At 40.2% G+C, this 17,284-nt stretch overlaps 1 protein-coding gene across 4 annotated transcripts in view; it reads left to right on the forward strand.

Moving 5' to 3' along the window:
* SCAF8 (SR-related CTD associated factor 8) overlaps window positions 1–17,284 on the forward strand; it is a 166,252-nt gene that overhangs the window by 79,097 nt on the left and 69,871 nt on the right. Inside the window, exon 21 of one of the 4 annotated variants that reach the window (XR_012622526.1) lies at window positions 1,803–1,867. The exons of 2 other annotated variants lie outside the window; for them this stretch is intronic. The gene's annotated coding sequence lies outside the window, so the exon portion shown is untranslated. Of the gene's footprint in view, window positions 1–1,802; window positions 5,162–17,284 lie in introns of those variants that run through there. One more of the 4 variants, XM_074818813.1, reaches the window with a different exon arrangement.

Here is a 17,284-nt window from a genome sequence, read left to right on the forward strand (position 1 = left end):
TGAAAGATGAGTTTAAATATAATACTTATGTAAATTTGATAATTTGCTTAGTTGGTGTAAGCATGATTAATAGAGCAGTGACAAGCTTTAAAGTCTAATATGTTAAAACACACCACTAGTTTGTCCTTTTGTTCAGTTCACGTTTCTGTTTCTCAGATTTCTATTTTCCATACATTGTGGTTCAAGGTAGACGAGCTTGTGAGACTTTTTTTGTGTGCCGTTTTTCTAATGAAACCATTTTTTCTATGCTAGAATGTGCAATGCTATTCAGATTTTTAAAAAAACTGACATTTCATCAAACTGGCTTGATTTCCCTAAGTTTTATATTAAGGTAGGAAAATGTTATGCAGAAACTACCCTCCCACCAGTGAGCTCTTACTTGATGGAGTTACTTTTGGCGAATTTCAATATACTTCACATAAAGGAGTTTAATCCTCTGAAATACTCTGTGCATTATCTTTCACAAATCATTCCTTGAGATTCTTCTTCCTTCAATCTGCTTTCAGCAGCATTTCACATTTTCGATAGAAGCAAAAGGCAGATTTTTCATTAGCACTGTGAGATATGATACCTTCCTGGCTTTTAATTAGGTTTTAATAAAGCAAGTATGTTTTCCAGGCTGCAGGATTTTTAACTGAGACAGATTTTAGTAATTTTTTTACTTATGTGTATTAAACCATATTTTAATACCTACAAATGAGTGTCTATTAGCCTGGATATTGTCTGAGTGGATAGCTTGTCGCCAAGATCCTTGAAGTTTTAATTATCATCTTCCTGGTGTCTGACTGCTTTTAGTCCAGTATGATATTTAGCTTGACTCTTTTAAACAGACTAAAATTTACAGCACTTTTAAGTCCTTATTGGACAGTCAAAATATAGATGTAAATAGTTATGCATCCTTAATTTGTCTCATCTGCTTTTATATGAACTTTGAAACTGTATTATTGAATTACTGCACTGTTTAAACAAAAGAAGACTCAAACAAAGACATGATTTGTATGGAAGTTAAGTTTCATAACAGAAGTGCCAGGACCAGACTTGGGCCCTACTGCCACTACTGGTTAATGGGAAGTTTTGTGATGCCTTCTCATTTAACATCCTGCATGTTTTCAGGGAGATTTTGACTTAACTGTTTAAGAAAGACGTTGATGCTTTCATGTAATTTGGGAGGTTACAGGCAACTTTTCTGTCCTTGGAAGCTCATGTTTCTTTTCTGTATTCTCAATCCATAGTTATCATAGTTTCTTCACTATTTATGTCACCATAAATGTCTGTAATAATTGTTCAACTTGCAGCAATCTAAAAATGGCATGAAAGAGGAATATTTAATAAATTCATAGCATTTAGCTGGTGCCGGCATTCAGTGGAGAGACTGAAGTAGATGCCCAATAGGGCAATCTTACAAAATGAAGAAAACCGGGCGTTTTCTGGAAATCAGTAATGTTTCACTTAGCTACATCATTTTATAGAGAACTCACCTTCAGAATTATTCTTCTTCATGAATCATCATTACCCATGGAAATGCAGTCTGCAGAGGCTCTAGAGTGACTGAGGAATCAAAGGAGGAAATAATTCTTACGAGTGTTGCTTTGTTGGTTGTTTCTAGAATTACAGGTGCACCCCCAGAGGTGGTTAAGTGTGAAAACAGCTGTTAGATGATTTTCAAAGGGCATTAGGCAATCAAATGTTAATGTTACCTCAGTACATTTGAAAATGAATAGAAGGTAATCAGGATGTCGTGTTACAAACATTTCTGTATCAGTATTGTACTATTTCTTTTATGTTGTTTTTTTTCCCTGCAGGGACCATTAAAACATTCAAATCTGAATTCCTGTAAACTGTACAGTCTCCTTAGTTGTCTACATTTGTAAGTAAAAACTAATGTAATTATAGTAATTCTGACATCATACCAGGAAAATCATTTAAATCATCATTAAAAATGGTTGAAGTATGAACTTTTTTTTTTTATTCTAACCTGAGGAAGTTTTTCAGAAAGCTGTTAGGCTTGACAGGAAAGTAGAAGGAACAACTGAGTTATTGACAGGATCCATTTAATCTCATTTATCCATGAATTTGATTTTTCCAGGGTAAGAGCTATAGTCTGCGTTGTCATGTGAGAAGGTCTCAGCATACACAGTACATTATTCAGTCTTTACAAGTGATCAAGCATAAGAGTAGGCTTTTGGCTGTGTTTGCATTGCTCTTCATTTTATTTTATTTTTAATGGAGAGTAGTTTGTTTTTATCCATAATTTTGTTTAAGGTTAAAACACTGACAAGAAAAGTGGAAATGTTTCGTTCTGCATTCCTGTTGCACACGGTGTAGTTGGGAAAATGGATTTGCTCCACTGGGGAGGCTTCAAATCAAGGCAGGGTGCTTTACGCCAGCTGCGCTGTAGTGCAGGGTGTGTGACTGCAGTACAGGGAAAAACCCATGGAGGGGCCTCCAGCAGCGTACCCCAACAGTGCCTTCTGGCAGTGCAGCCTCTTCCTCTGTGAATTGATGACCCCTTCATGCCAGTTTACATGTGGATTTGTTTTGGAAAATCCCTGTTAACTTAAGATGCATTCTATGCTTCCTAACAAAAAAAATTAATAATATTAGTAGCAAGAGACCTGTTGTGAATCCACCAGTGTACAGGGTGAAGGCACTCTGAGGGTCTGCACACTCAGGAATTGCCCTTCTTTGAGGGGATAGGACCTTTCATGCCCTTTTTCCCTGATCTTTACTCCTCAGACTCTTCTAAAGGTGGCAAAACTTGAGGGCTTCACCCCAGATGAAGGCTGTCCTCCCCTCACCCTGTTATATGGGGGTTTCTGAAACTGTTTTCCCAACCAGCCATGAACAGCAGCCCTGCTGGTGGCTCAGGGTGCTGGCCCCTGCAGTACGCTGGCCTTGCATGGCAGAGCAGCTTGCCCACCCCGGCAGAGATTCGGCACCGGCAGCTGCCAGCTGTGCCACCATCGCAGGAATCGCAATAGCACAAGCTCTGGGCGCGACACTGCGTTTCCTCTGCATGCCATTTGCCTTCTGTAGGCTGCCATCTTTATGACCAGTCTGATCCCTGCCAGGCATCGCTACAGCCTCAGCCCTGCCTGTTTCTTTTAAAGCCTGTTCAACTTATTTCTCCAATGGCCGCACAGCAGTGTATACCTAATTACTCTGTATCAGTCCCTATAGACCAGTGAAAAGGGCTGTTGGTAGCAAAGGTGGAGTAAATGAAGTTACGATTGGGCATGAGCATGTTGAACAAGTAAAAGTGTGCAGTGGAGCCTGAGTGGGTGCGCTTTGCTGCTTCCAGCCAATTGAATTAATTAGCTAAATGGATTTGGGAGATGCATCCCTTGTCCTGCAGGCTCCCTCCTTCCTGCAGGCATCGCAAGACAAATGACAGTTGTGCACATTGTGGTACTTAGTCTGTGATGGAAAGCTCTGATTTGTTTCTGTGGCCAAACATGAGGCATAAGGCTGGATGGGATCTCACACGGGATCACCTGGGCTGTTCCCCTGCTTTTGGGGAGGATCACACATACCTCTCCTCATCTTGACAGGTGTTTGTCTCAACTGTTCACATCACTTCCTGTGGCAGCATTATTTGTAATACCTGTAGATAATCAGCTGCTGGGCTGATCGTCCTTGTGTTAGAAGGCTTTTCTCTGCAAGTGCATAATAAGTCTTGTCTGCCGCATGATGGACACGGAGAGCAGTCACTGTCCTCATAACAAACTTTTACATGTTTTAAATACGTTATCATGTCTTCTCTTAGTCTTTGCTTTTTTTAGACTATAAAATATAATTCTCTCAACCTTCCCTTGTTCTACATCTGTTACCATTTTTTGTGGCTTTTACCTGGACTGCCTCCAACTGTCTCCTTCCTCCGACAGCCCAGTAGGCAGAGCTGGACACAGTAATGCAGTCAGGGCCTTGCCACTGCTGGTAAGGGAAAAATAATTACTTGATATGCTTACAGTATTACTGTGAGTATATATCAGGCTGCCTTTTTCTGCAACTGGATATCATCCTGATTTATAATTTGCTTATAGATAGTTATAGCTCCCCTGCAGATCCTTTTTGCAGTACAATTGCCTAGCAAATCTCCTTTCTATACTCGCACACTTGAATTATCCTTCTGTGGTAATTTGCACTTCTCTTTTGAGCATCTAATGCATTAATTTCAGAACATTTATCCAAATAACTGTGATCATGGTGAATTCTAATCCAATCTTGTAAAGTGCTTGCAACCTCACCCAGTTTTATATCAGATATTACAAATCTCTTTTATCACCAACATACAAGATCCTCAAATACACAAAGCATCAGAATTACAACTATCTTGTTTTGAGAAACCTGATGAAAGGTCTTTGGTTGTTCCCACCTCTCTGGTGGGCAAGCAGCAGTTCTGTTGTAGGATGTAATTAAACTTTTCTGTTTGTCACTGTGCTGTCATACGATGACCTGAGGTAACCAACATTTCAGCCACCGAAGGCCACACTCAGATGTTAAATTAGCCTGTGCCGAGCTCCAGGTGATGGCAGCAGTATTCTATCAGGCAGAGCTTATTTTGAATTAGCAAGGTTGTTCTATGCTGCATTTCTTTTTCTAACACATTTACAGGTTGGTTTTTTTCCCATCTATTTCATATTCTTTCTTTTCCCTGTGTCTTTGCATGGTGAATTCTTTGTAGGTCTCCCAACATGCTAAGCTGTGTGTACTTACTGATACCTTTTGAATTACTCCTTTGGGGCTTTAAGGTAATTAAATATCTCCTGGTATAGCATACTGCTCACTTACTCTGCACTAGGTTAATTTGCTGCTGTGCCTTCAGCGCTGCCCTTCTGTAAACTTGTTTTCTAATCTGAACTCTTCCCCCTTTGGATTGCCTTTGCCTGGGGGTGTCCTGGATTAGTCTCTGGAGCTGGTTGAGGCTACAATCCTAGAACCTCCCCCAGTATTTGTCTGCTTTTCCTTTCCTAGGAATCATGAAATCTCTTTATTTATAATCACTTTCATCTGACTTTCTTTTCATCACTAAATACTTAACAGTTCTTCTACAAAACTAAAGTTAAAGCTAGAACACCACCACCAGTGCAGTGTCTTTTATTGCTTTATGGCCTGCCAGATTACTACTTCAGCAAATACTTGAGTATCTTTTTCTCCAGGAGAAATAAAAGAGGTGTTTAATACCAAACTTTGTCCGTATCCTAATTTTGAAAGCCTTTTGAGTTTTTGTGTGCTCTTATGGATGATTTCTTCCATCCAGGAAGCCAACAGAAGACTGTTTCAGAGGTTGTCTTCACTCCTTGAAGTAGCCAGGGGAATATTTTTCTGAGCTAGTAATCTAACCCTTTCTGCAAAGCAATTGCAATGAAAAAACACAGCATCCTCTGACCTCGGAAGTGTAACATTGTTTTAAAATATATTCTGCAGCTTTCAAAAATACATCTGGAAGAAACTTCATGAAAAAGCTACAAGGGGTTCTGTGCCTCATCAATATAATGGTAACCACAAAGAGATGAGGTATAACAAGCGACAACCTTACCCTTGTGACAGGTAGTCAACATGCAGCGTCATAAATACAATCTTTCCTGAGCAGCAAAGCAGATCTATGTCTGACAGGAACTTCTACAACCTATATGAATGTAAAAAAAGAGGTGAACAATGTAAATCCTATATTGGTAAACACCCAAAGAGGGCATTGATCTCAAAGTGAAAACTTTATGATTGATCTGTCTCTTATGGGCCAAACTGCAACCCTACATCTGCAGCCTTTTTTTCCTTTAGGAAAGGATTTATGTAGTTCAGCTATTTGAGCATGTTTCTTGTTTCCTTTGTTTAAAAAATGTTCTGTAATAGTTATTTCAGACCTCTGTAAATGGATGACAAGTAGCCACATTTTAGTTAAACCAGAACTTTCTTTATAGCCATTTCTTACCCTGCTATCAGTGCTATTTCAGTAGTTCTGTGGGTAACAACAACATTTTTCTTTACTTTGGAGGCTTCAAATATTAGAATTATTTTAGGGGAGTGGTTTTGGATTCAGTTTGTATTCGTACTGATAGGTTATATATCATGGGTATTATATAATGCCTGTAATTTAAGACTCCACAAAGAAAACAAAACATTTATTATATTCTGAGGCATTTTCAGGGAGTGAATAACTATGATTAACTGAATAGGCCATTAGCTACCACTATTACTCTGCTCAAATGCAGCTGAAATAGCATTTCTTTAGTGGTAAAAATATTTGGCAGCACTGCACTTGTAAAAAAAAAAAAAAAGACAAACCAAAAAAACACCCTTTACAAATGACAGTTTTGGAAAGTCCTCTCCATTCTTAGGAATCTCCAAAGAAGTTGTATTTAAAGGCACCAGACTCAATTTTCCTAGCCTGAAACTGTTCAAGAAATATAAAGTATATATTTTAGATGAATATTATATTTCACCAATCTTATACTCACATATGTAGAAATTCAATAATTAAAGTAGCTACAGGGATAAAGTTTTCTGTGGCTTGATTAAGCCTTCTCACTCAGTTATCTCCATTATATTGTACTTACTTATTTCTGGTCAGATGCATTTGTTCTCCACAGTACATATGTTTTTCCAAATATTTATATCACTGCAGAAACATGTTCTACAATTAGAGAAAAATATTTACTTGTTCATTTTATAATAGCAGAATTACTAATGAAGTACCGATAGTAAGATTTTCTATTAGTGGTATGAGCCAAAGAGCACAACCTAGCAGTTAATAAGTTAATTACCATCTTTTTATTTCTGTGTTTTTTTTTAAAAATGCTATTTTGGCATTGAGATTGTTCATTTTAGTACATCTTGAACATCTATCGCAATACCTTGTTTTATTTACTAAAAGCTTTGCTTACAGTAAACGAATTTTCCTTTGGGCTGAATTTTTGTTCAAAAGAGGAAACAGAATATGTCTTCAAGGTCAAGTTAAGGGGCTTCAGATTATTTTTGAATTTAATATTTTTGACATCTTAATCTGATTAGAAACCAGCTGTCCTCTGAAGTTTCTTTTATCTTCCTCTGCCTCAAACAACTTGTTAATATATTTTCATGCTTTGCATAATGTCAGATCTCTTTAGAAATGCTACTGGTAGTTACAGTAAGAACAGATTATAAGAATTAGGAAGAATATTTCTGGTTTAAATCCTTTGGTGAACAGGAATGATATGAATTTGGCTATGTTGCTCTCTGGAGATCCTTGGCAACCAGAGCAGGCTGCGTTCCTCCACTGACTGGAGCTGATGAATAACTTTCTGTAGATTGGGTGGTCTGTGATGGAGCTGAGGAACAAAGACTCTACCTCTAGTGATTCTCTTTTTTTGACAAAAATATTGTCTCTGCACAACTGAAGTTAAATTTTACTTTAATTTTTCTATTTGAAACAATAGTGTCTACTGACAATAGTATGTTTGAAAAACGTAAAGATTTTTAAGGACCTAATATTGAATGCCCAACAACTTTCGGAACTTCAGATTTTAGAAGAGCACATGTGCAAAAGAATCATACCAAGCAAATGCAACTACCATTGTTTAAAAACAGATCAAAGACTTTGTCAGAGTTAATGGAGAAGAACAGTGGTGATGGAGGTCTTTCTGTGTTGACATGAAGAGTGCCTGGGTCTATATTTTAGAAGAGAAAGGTGGGCTCAGTAGCTGGTAAAATAATAAATTCTCTTGTCTTCTCCATTAAGATTTCTTTTGGTTCTTGCACTAGTGTGAATAATACTGGTTACTTAAGTATTTTGCTAATTACATTAATTAATTATACAGAACTATTTCAGTTAGTTTTTGTTAAAAAGGTTATTTAGGCATTCTAAAATGTCTAAAATGCAATATGAGTGAATGTAGAAACAAAATCTACTCAACAGTTCATCCAGTTAAACCTTCAGTATGGATTTAATAGTAAGTCACTGAGATATCATGGCTGGTATAACAGCAACCAATAGTCTTCAACATGTGCAAGAGCCTTGCCTCTGCCTTGAATCTCTTTCATCCCATAATGATTATCTGAGGCATTTTTTATATGTTGTGGAATTTCATTGGGATAACTGAAATGAATGCACAGTAACACCAATATAGATTCAATCAATGTTTTTAGAATTTGCAGAAACAGCTGACTAGAAAATCGAGTTAATGACCTGAAAGAAAATTACTTCCAGGAAGAGTATCTTCTGCTTACTTAATGCTGGATGAATCTACCATCAATACAGAGACATTTACAGAATAACAAGACTATGGGAGAAACAGGCATTCTGTTTACATAATTTATAAATTTTAATTAAAGGTGCCAAAATATTTTTAGTGCCAGGCCCTACAAGACAGAATGAGCACTGGAATTATGGGCTTTCTGATCAATAGCTGCTAAGGTCACAGAGAAACCACAAGTAATGACAGATTATAACTTGCACATAAAGTTATGTAAGGCATTATTTAAAGTTAAATATAAATAATTACAGTTAAATGTAGACTGATATTTTCAAGCAACTTTCAGGATCTTTAAGAGAAGCTCTAGGTTGCAAGGCTCACCTTTCATGGCCATTCATACATTTCTAATTCACTGGGGAGGTGATTCCTGCACTGCAGCTATTGGAAATTATATTTCCAGTGCAGAGTTGGAACTGCGAAGGGCACGTGGGAAGGAAGCTGATGGTCTCCACTGCGTGGCTAAATCCAGACAGAAGACACAATTCTTAAGACAGTAGAGGGGCATGTAGTCACTGCAAACACATTCATTCTGCAGATTGGTAAAACCCTAGCAGGCAACTGCAGATCCTTTCATCAGGTAACTGCAGTACCTTTCATCCAAAGGAGATGCTGAAAGACCGGCGTGAAATCCAGCAACACAAATATAAAGTCAGACATTTAAAGAAATAAACACAGTTTCTGCAACTACTTTTTGGAGACAGTAAAATGAGGGAGAACCAAAGTATGTTTATTAGTTGTGAGATGTCTCTGAACCATTGGTGTAATACAGCTGTGTGGAAAAAAAAAAAGCTAAAATGCCATCTTAGAACATATCAACCAAGGTATCTCCAGTAGAGACAGTGAAGTTATCAGTGCCTTTATTGTAGAATCATAGAATCATTTAGTTGAAAAAAGACCTTTAAGATGATGATGTCCAAGTGTTAACCTAACACTGCCAAGTCCATCACTAAACCATGTCCTTAAGCACCACATCTATGCCTCCAGGGATGGTGACTCAACCACTTCCCCAGGCAAACTGTTCCAGTGCTTAATAACCCTTTCTGTGAAGAAATTTTTCCTAATACACAATCTAAACCTCCCCTTCCTTCAAAGGAAACTTGAGACCGTTTCCTCTTGTCCTATCACTTGTTACTTGGAAGAAGAGACTGACACCCACCTCACTACAGCATCCTTTCAGGTAGTTGTAGAGAGAGATAAGGTCTCCCCTGAGCCTCTTTTTCTCCAGACTAAACAACCCCAATTCTCTCAGCTGCTACTCGTAAGACTTGTGCTCTAGACCCTTCACCAGCTTCATTGCCCTTCTTTGAATGCACTCCAGCACTTCAATGTCTTTCTTGTAGTGAGAGACCCAAAACTGAACACAGTATTCAAGGTGCAGCCTCATCAGTGCTGAGTATGGGGTAAGATCACTTCCCTGTCCCTGCTGGCTACGCTATTTCTGATACAAATCAGGATGCTGTTGGTGGTCTTAGCCACCTGGACACACTTCTGGCGCATATTCAGCCAGCTGTTGACTAACACTCCCAGGTCCATTTCCACCAGGCAGCTTTCCAGCCACTCTTCCCCAAGCCTGTAGCGTTGCACAGGGTTGTTGCGACCCAAGTGCAGGACCCGACACTTCACCGTGTTGAACCTCATACAGTTGGCCTCATCCCATCAATCCAGTTTGTCCAGATCCCTCTGTAGAGCCTTCCTACCCTCAAGGAGATCAACACTCCCACTCAACTTGGTGTTATCTGCAAACTTACCGAGGGTGCACTTGATCCCCTCGTCCAGATCATTGTTAAAGATATTAAACAGAACTGGCCCCAGTACTGAGCCCTGGGGAGCACCACTTGTGATCAGCCACCAACTGAATTTAACTCCATTCACCAGCACTCTTTGGGCCCGTCCATCCAGCCAGTTTTTTACCCATTGAAGAGTATGGCCATCTAAGCCATGAGCAGCCAGATTGTCCAGGAGAACTCTGTGGGAAGTGGTATCAGAGGCTTAACTGAAGTCTAGGTAGACAACATCCACAGCATTTCCTTCACCCACTAAGCAAGTCACCTTGTCATAGAAGGAGATCAGGTTTGTCAAGCAGGGCCTGCCTTTCATAAACCCATGATGACTGGGCCTGATTGCCTGGTTGTCCTGTACATGTCGCATGATGACACTCAAGATGATCTACTCCATAACCTTGCCTGGCACCAAGCTCAGACTGACAGGCCTGTAGTTCCCCAGATCCTCCTTCAGCCCTTCTTATAGATGGGAACCACATTTGCTAACCTCCAGTCCACTGGGATCTCCCCGGTTAGCCACGACTGCTGATAAATGATTGAAAGTGGCTTGGTGAGCACTTATGCCAGCTCCCTCAGTAGCCTTGGGTGGATCCCATCCAGCCCCATAGACTTGTGTATGTAGCAGGTCACTAACCATTTCCCCTTGGACTATGTGGGTTTCATTCTGCTCCCTATCCCTGTCTTCCAGCTCAGGGCACTGGGTACCCTGAGAACAAGTGTTCTCTACTATTAAACACTGAGGCAAAGAAGGAAGGCATTGAGTACCTCAGCCTTTTCCTCATTCTTTGTCACTATGTTTCCCCCCGCATCCAATAAAGTATGGAGATTCTCCTTAGCCCTCCTTTTGTTGCTAATGTATTTACAGAAACATCTTTTGTTGTCTTTTACAGCAGTAGCCAGATTAAGTTCTAGTTGGGATTTGGCCCTTCTAATTTTCTTCCTGCATAACTTCACAACATCCTTGTAGTCCTCCTGAGTTGCCTGCCTCTTCTTCCAAAGGTCATATGCTCTCCTTTTTTTTTCTGCGTTCCAGCCAAAGATCTCTGTTCAGACAGGCCAGTCTTATTCCCTGATGGCTCACCTTTTGGCACATGGGGACAGCCTGTTCCTGTGCCTTTATGATATTCTTCTTGAAGAATGTCCAGCTTTCCTGGATTCCTTTGCCCCTCAGGACTGCCTCCCAAGGGACTCTGTCAATGAGGCTCCTAAACAGGCCTTTGTAGGATAAAGTATGTAAGTCTCATTACCCATGCTCAAGAAATATTAAATCAGACTGGAAGAGACTCAGAGGCAGGCTAGGGAAAGAGTAGGAAAACTTAGAAGCAAGAGGATGCTAACAGATGTTGACTTAACCTAGTAAAAGGAAGCCTGGGAAAGAGACTGTGATCATGGTCTCTCTAACTGCCTTCAAGTAGTGCACACCTGAAAAAATAGAAAATCTGCTTATAGTAGACACAAACCCCAGGGATAGAAATTGGTCATGAATAAATGTAAGCTGCAAATTAGAAAAAAATATTCTAGTCATCAGAGCAATGAATTTCTGGAAAAGCAAGCAAGAAGATGTTAAAAAATAAAAAAAAAACCCTCAACTTTTAGGACAGAACTTGGCCAGTTAATGGAAAGGAATAGGAGGAGCCTGCACGCTGAGACCTTCCTGTCTTCTGTTCCCCTATTTTGTACCCCTCCTATTCCACATAGCAAAGGACTGTGGACAGTTTTGTATGCTGCTGAGATTGCCTTCGCAAACCAGATGCTCATAGGTACTCAGTGAGGTGGGATGCAATAGTAAAAAAGCAAGAAGACACATCAGCTGTGAGAAGAAAAATCTAGGTTTGTTGTTTGTCTCGGGATCTCTGCCAGTCATTGGTGTGATACAGAATCACAGAATCATCTAGGTTGGGAAAGACCTTGAAGATCATTTAGTCCAACCATTAACCTAACACTGACAGCCCTGGCAAATGCTTAGAGAGGTGTAAGAGCGTAAAGTCTATTTCAGGGTAGGGATGCTGATTTGTGTTTCAGCTTTCTTCCTCCATGTTGTTGGAAGCTCAGCCATCAGTTACTGCTTTGAAACAGTACAGGGAGCTGTTCTGTACCGCTGGCAAACGATTTGTTAGCAGATTCCAGCTGATATTCAGTGATTGTGCAATGACTTTTTATCTACGTTGTCCCAGTGTGACCAGTTACAGGAATGCACCAGCCCCACAACTAGGAGGCAGTGGCACCCAACCTGCCTGTCAGGCGAGAGAGGTGCCAGCAGTGAGCACTCCCCCTCCCCACTGGCTCACGCTGGGGGAAAGCAGCAGTTTGGGACAAATTACATTCACCTGGACCCTGGCAGCAAGCAGCTTCCTAAATCAGTCACAGCCACCCATAGGCTGCCCAGGCTTCTGCAAGGCGAAGAGGTCCAGGTTAGTGTAAGGTTTATCCCGCAGGACTGTCGCAGCACGGGCACAGGTGTGCTGTTGGCTCCTGGCTCTCCCGTGGGACGTGTGGCTGTGTGGTGGGGATGCTCTCGCTATGTGTACCGGCTCTCGGCACCACCCGACTCAGTGAGCCTCTTCTCGCTGCTTCAGCACAGCGTGGAAGGGTTCGCTTGAACTGCCCCTGCTGTGTTTATGGATGTGCCTTTGCCTTGAAGCAAAGTGTTCCCACAGTCAAGCCCAGTTGAGGAGAGATTAAGGCTGCTCTTCATTAACACCTTAAGTGTTGTTTGCAGTTTACAGCTCACACTCTCTGCCATACTGTAGCCACTCGGATGAGCACTGTTTGGCTTGAATGTAGATGAAGTGTTCTAGCAAGTATGTCAAGAGTTGGCTCGTGGTCAAGATCCAGTCACGTAACTGTGTAGACATCCCCCAAAACAAACGTAAATCTTTGTCTCCCTCGTGGCAAGGCAGAGCAGGATAACTGCTTTAGCCTGCAAAGCTGGAAGACAGCAAATTTGGATGTTCCTTGTCTTGCAAATGTCAAACATTCAAAAATTGTGGCTTTAAAACTTATGAGACTGGCTTTAAAATCTTGAAATCTTAAAATTAAGGCTCTGGAAATCCCTTTTATTTTGTCTTCTGTTTTTCTCAGCCTCTTCTGAACCTATCAGCACCTAAAATCACATTTTGCACCTTTTCTTTGCATCTATGAGCATAAAAAATAAACTAAAAGGTGAAAACTCAGATTCTCACATGAGCAGCTCTCTTCAGAAGGAGAAGCTTTATCGAAAAACATCACGTCATGGAGCTCACAAGAAACTCTCCAGAGTTGACAACACTGGATTTGATAAAGCCAAGGACTGAGTTTGGCCAGAGTTTGCACAGCTTGCAATGAGGATATAGTTTGGATTACAGAATTCTTGCTGAATGAGGAGATGTATGGAGTGAAAAAAAACAGACATAGGTTACCTGAAAGGAGAGGAAGAAAGTGAAGAGGTTAGAGGTGGCTACAGTTGTTGGCTTGTGCAGGGTAGTACATGCATTTTCAGTCACACATCAGGGAAACTGCTGCAAGGCTGAGAAACTCCTGCTCCAGCGCAGAACTCACCCACTCACAGGCTGGGTCCCAGCCTGTATTTTGGAGAACTGGCAACTGGATTATCACATGGTACCCTAATCAGATTTTACCTACAGAATGCAGTGTGTCACTGGACTGTTCATTTCTAACTGATACCACATACACCACCATATTCAATGCAGAAAAGCTTTTAAAGTTAAGCAGATTTTGAAATCATGTTATATAGCATTTTTTCTAATGATTTTAAATTGTTTTAAAGAATAGTATATACTACTGTGTCTGCCTAGTCTAGGATTTTCTCATATTTTAAACTGTTTTATGTGATTGTTAAACTGGCAGATCCTTGTTAGTTTTAAAATATATTTCTAAATAAATTCTTGAAAAGTTTAGAGATTTTGTTATCCATTGTAATTAATTGTAATTTGAATTTAGCACATTGTAGCTTCCATTTATCCTTATATCCCTGATATCTTTATGATATCAAGACTCTTAGATGTATTCTAATACTTCTGCTTAATGTTTACCTGTTAATTTGTTTAAAAAAACCAAACTATAAGAATCTTTTTGTATACAGGTACAGAAATAATACAGATATTGAACATTACTAATTTTTTTCCCAAAAAAACCCTTAGATCGAGTGATATAAAGCACCATCATAATTTTCAAATTTCCTACTGCCTCTTTAGCTATAACACCAAAATATATAAATAACATCACATGATGTTCCAAATATTATTATTACCTTGATATAGTCTACTCTAACATCAGGGCCAGGACTTGATAATTTAATTCAAGTATATACAATCATCAACATTTCCGTACTGTACAGGCTAACACATTTGACTTCAAGGAACAAACAGATTGAGGTATTTCATTATCAGTAGTCTACTCTCTGCCCATAAACTTCCACTGAAATTTAAAGTCAGTTAAATTATGTAGGTTTTATGCTGCTTGCTAACATCAGGAAAAGTTTTTCATTTGCTATTAATCTCTATTTGGTAACTTCAGTCTTAATTACACTGGGTGTTAGTAATTTTCCCTCTGTCAATCAACACACAAACATTACACTGTTTTATATACAGACTTCTATTTCTGCTTTTGAAAAAAATGCCTGGGACTCATCTCACTTAACTTTTCCTTGCAAAACATTTATGCTGCAAAGCTGACTGTTTTGTCTCTGTAGTATAGAGCAAGTGCTATATAGTGGGGGTGGGACACCCACACACCTCTCACAGCTGCTCCTGCAGCTTGTGTTAGACACTTAGGCGAGCATGGGACAAATTCTCCTCCCATCATTGACTGGCTCTAGATAACTCTGGCTGGGTACGTGACATTTATCATGGGTTTGCTTGCCTAAACAGTAGTGACTAGTGCCATTAAAGATGTCCTGATGGTTCCCTTGCTAATGAGGCAGGAAACCTTTAGGGCATCTGAAGAGGCATGAGACACCTAAGCATAGTCCCATCCTTGGGTACCAAACCCAGGTGAGATGAGTGGCCCCCCACCCCATTCCACATGACTGGAGTGACTCCCCTACATGCTGTTTGAGGTGTAAGAAGAGATCTTGTGCGCATTGGAACTGTATCTCTGTGTGCAACTTCCGCCACCACAGAAAAGCAGCAGTCACTTAACAAAAAAATGCCGTGGATGTTTCAAAAACATGCAGCAGTATTATACAAGGATTTTGGACCACTGTAGAATTACTGCAGAGGCATTGTCTTTATTTCCAGCCTAGATGGTTTCAGGTCACGCTAATGTCAACCCGTCCACTTTGTCTCTTTTTCCCACAGATGGGGTGCACCTATGACATTATATGTCCAGCTTTGCTTCATGCGTCACAGGGTTTGGCTGTGCTCAGCCTGGCCTGCCCTTGGGCCTGTGAGATGTGTCCCACTGTGGTGGCAGGACCCAGCCAGTGCCAACAGGCCAATGCCTCTCCTCTTCCTCCCTTTTCCCTGGAGGAATATAATCAGATCCGTGTTTCTGGGTTGGGAAGCTCACTCAGGTGACCTCATATGCAGGTTTCAGTGGTCTTGGAGAAACGAAGCAGTATCCTATCTGCATTAGAGCTCAGGGCTCTTCAAAGCACATGCAGCCCATTCCCGTGTCATAGGCAAGATCTGCATGTCCACACAGAGACAGGACACTTCAACCACTGAGCGGGATGGTGCAGTCCCCCTTGTCCCCCTTTCTCTGTCAGGAGATGACTGTGTTGTGATGCCAGTGCACAGAAAGCAGGGTTCACCCCTTAGCAGTTCACCTTTCCTTGCCTGCAAAATAGACAAGCTGAGTAGATTTCATTTCTGGATCGCAAAGAGAACGATGATGATCTTTTAAGAGAGAAGTCACCATGGCACGTACATCTTTCCATGTCAACAGGGTTATCAGTTCTTCTGCTCCTGAGCAAGCTGCTCCCTGGGTTTTCTCTCATCTGTGTTTCTGACTGAGCAGTTTGTCTGTTGTTTCCTTTCATGGTTAGCAAAATCTTTATCCCAGGGAATGTCAGAAATCCTAGCCCTGACTGACAAAAAGATGAAGGAAGTTTTGGTATCTGGATTCTACGATTCTCGGTGAGGTCTCTTAAATCTTTATAATTTAAAATCCCTAGAGCTGTTCTCAGAGAGGCGTAGACATCTGGTTAATCTCATCCTCAGGACTTTTGATTTCCCATAACAAGCGAGTTTTTTGTGGGAATCCTACAGCCTCGGCAGTCAGCGGGCTGTACGTCACGAGCGGTCCTAGGTCAGGCTGGCTCACCCATCCTTCCTTCTGCTATTTATTTCTTTTCCACTGAAGAAAGTCAAAAGTATTTGTGTGTACTCTGTATGCTGCTGTCTCTTTGTAACCACATATTTTTCAGAGGAAAGTCAGTCTCTCTCTTCTTGTCATTGGAAATCCAATGGGATATATCCCTAAATACCAAATCAAATCAAATGTCTTGTTAATTGAAGGTGGGCTTTGTGTTGTATTTACTGACTAGTTTGTATTTCAACTTCTGCTAGTCTCCCATTCTTCCAGTCCAGAGCTGAAAATAAAATATTGTACATCACTGGGAAGGAACTGGGGGCTCTGCCTCCACCTCAGGAAGCAAGTTATTTCACTTTTGTGAGTAGCTCAGATAGCATAAACAAAATATCATAGAGTGAGAAGCAAAATGGTCTGCCAAATAACCCAAATTAGGTAAGAAGAGTGATATGTGCCTTCTGTATTTGTGGAGTTGGCTTGTATCTCCATAAAAATTAATGTAAATGGTAATCTTTTCTTTGAAAGGCTCAGCATGATCAGTCCTGTTGGTGTTAGCAGTTCTCATTCAGTATGTTTCTGATCAAGAACTTACGCAAGATAAGTAGTAAACAGTAATTCTGTAACTTGGAGTTTTGTGAAGCTGTGCAACTGATTTATTTCCAAAGGAGGTATTGTAGTGTCTTTGTTGCTTTCTCAGTAGAGGTTTCCACCGAACAAAACTCAATTTTAAGAGGCTTTGAAAGACTTCCATTAAGCCTAAATTGAACAATATACCAGTAGAGCACATACTTCATAAAAGCAGCTATATGGATGTAAAATCAGTTGTCAGCAAGACTGTATTCTCACTTGAAATCTTTTCTCCATAATGCTTTCATTTCTGAAGTGTATAAAATACTTCATTTTAAAAGATATTTACTAGTATTATCTGCTTTATCTGAACAAGACTATACAGCAAAATATTTCAGTTGTTATTATTCTCATGTGTGCTAGGGAAACTGGACTAGAATAAATTATTATTAT

The sequence above is a fragment of the Strix aluco genome, chromosome 3, assembly GCF_031877795.1.
Source record: "Strix aluco isolate bStrAlu1 chromosome 3, bStrAlu1.hap1, whole genome shotgun sequence".
Classification (NCBI taxonomy): domain Eukaryota; kingdom Metazoa; phylum Chordata; class Aves; order Strigiformes; family Strigidae; genus Strix; species Strix aluco.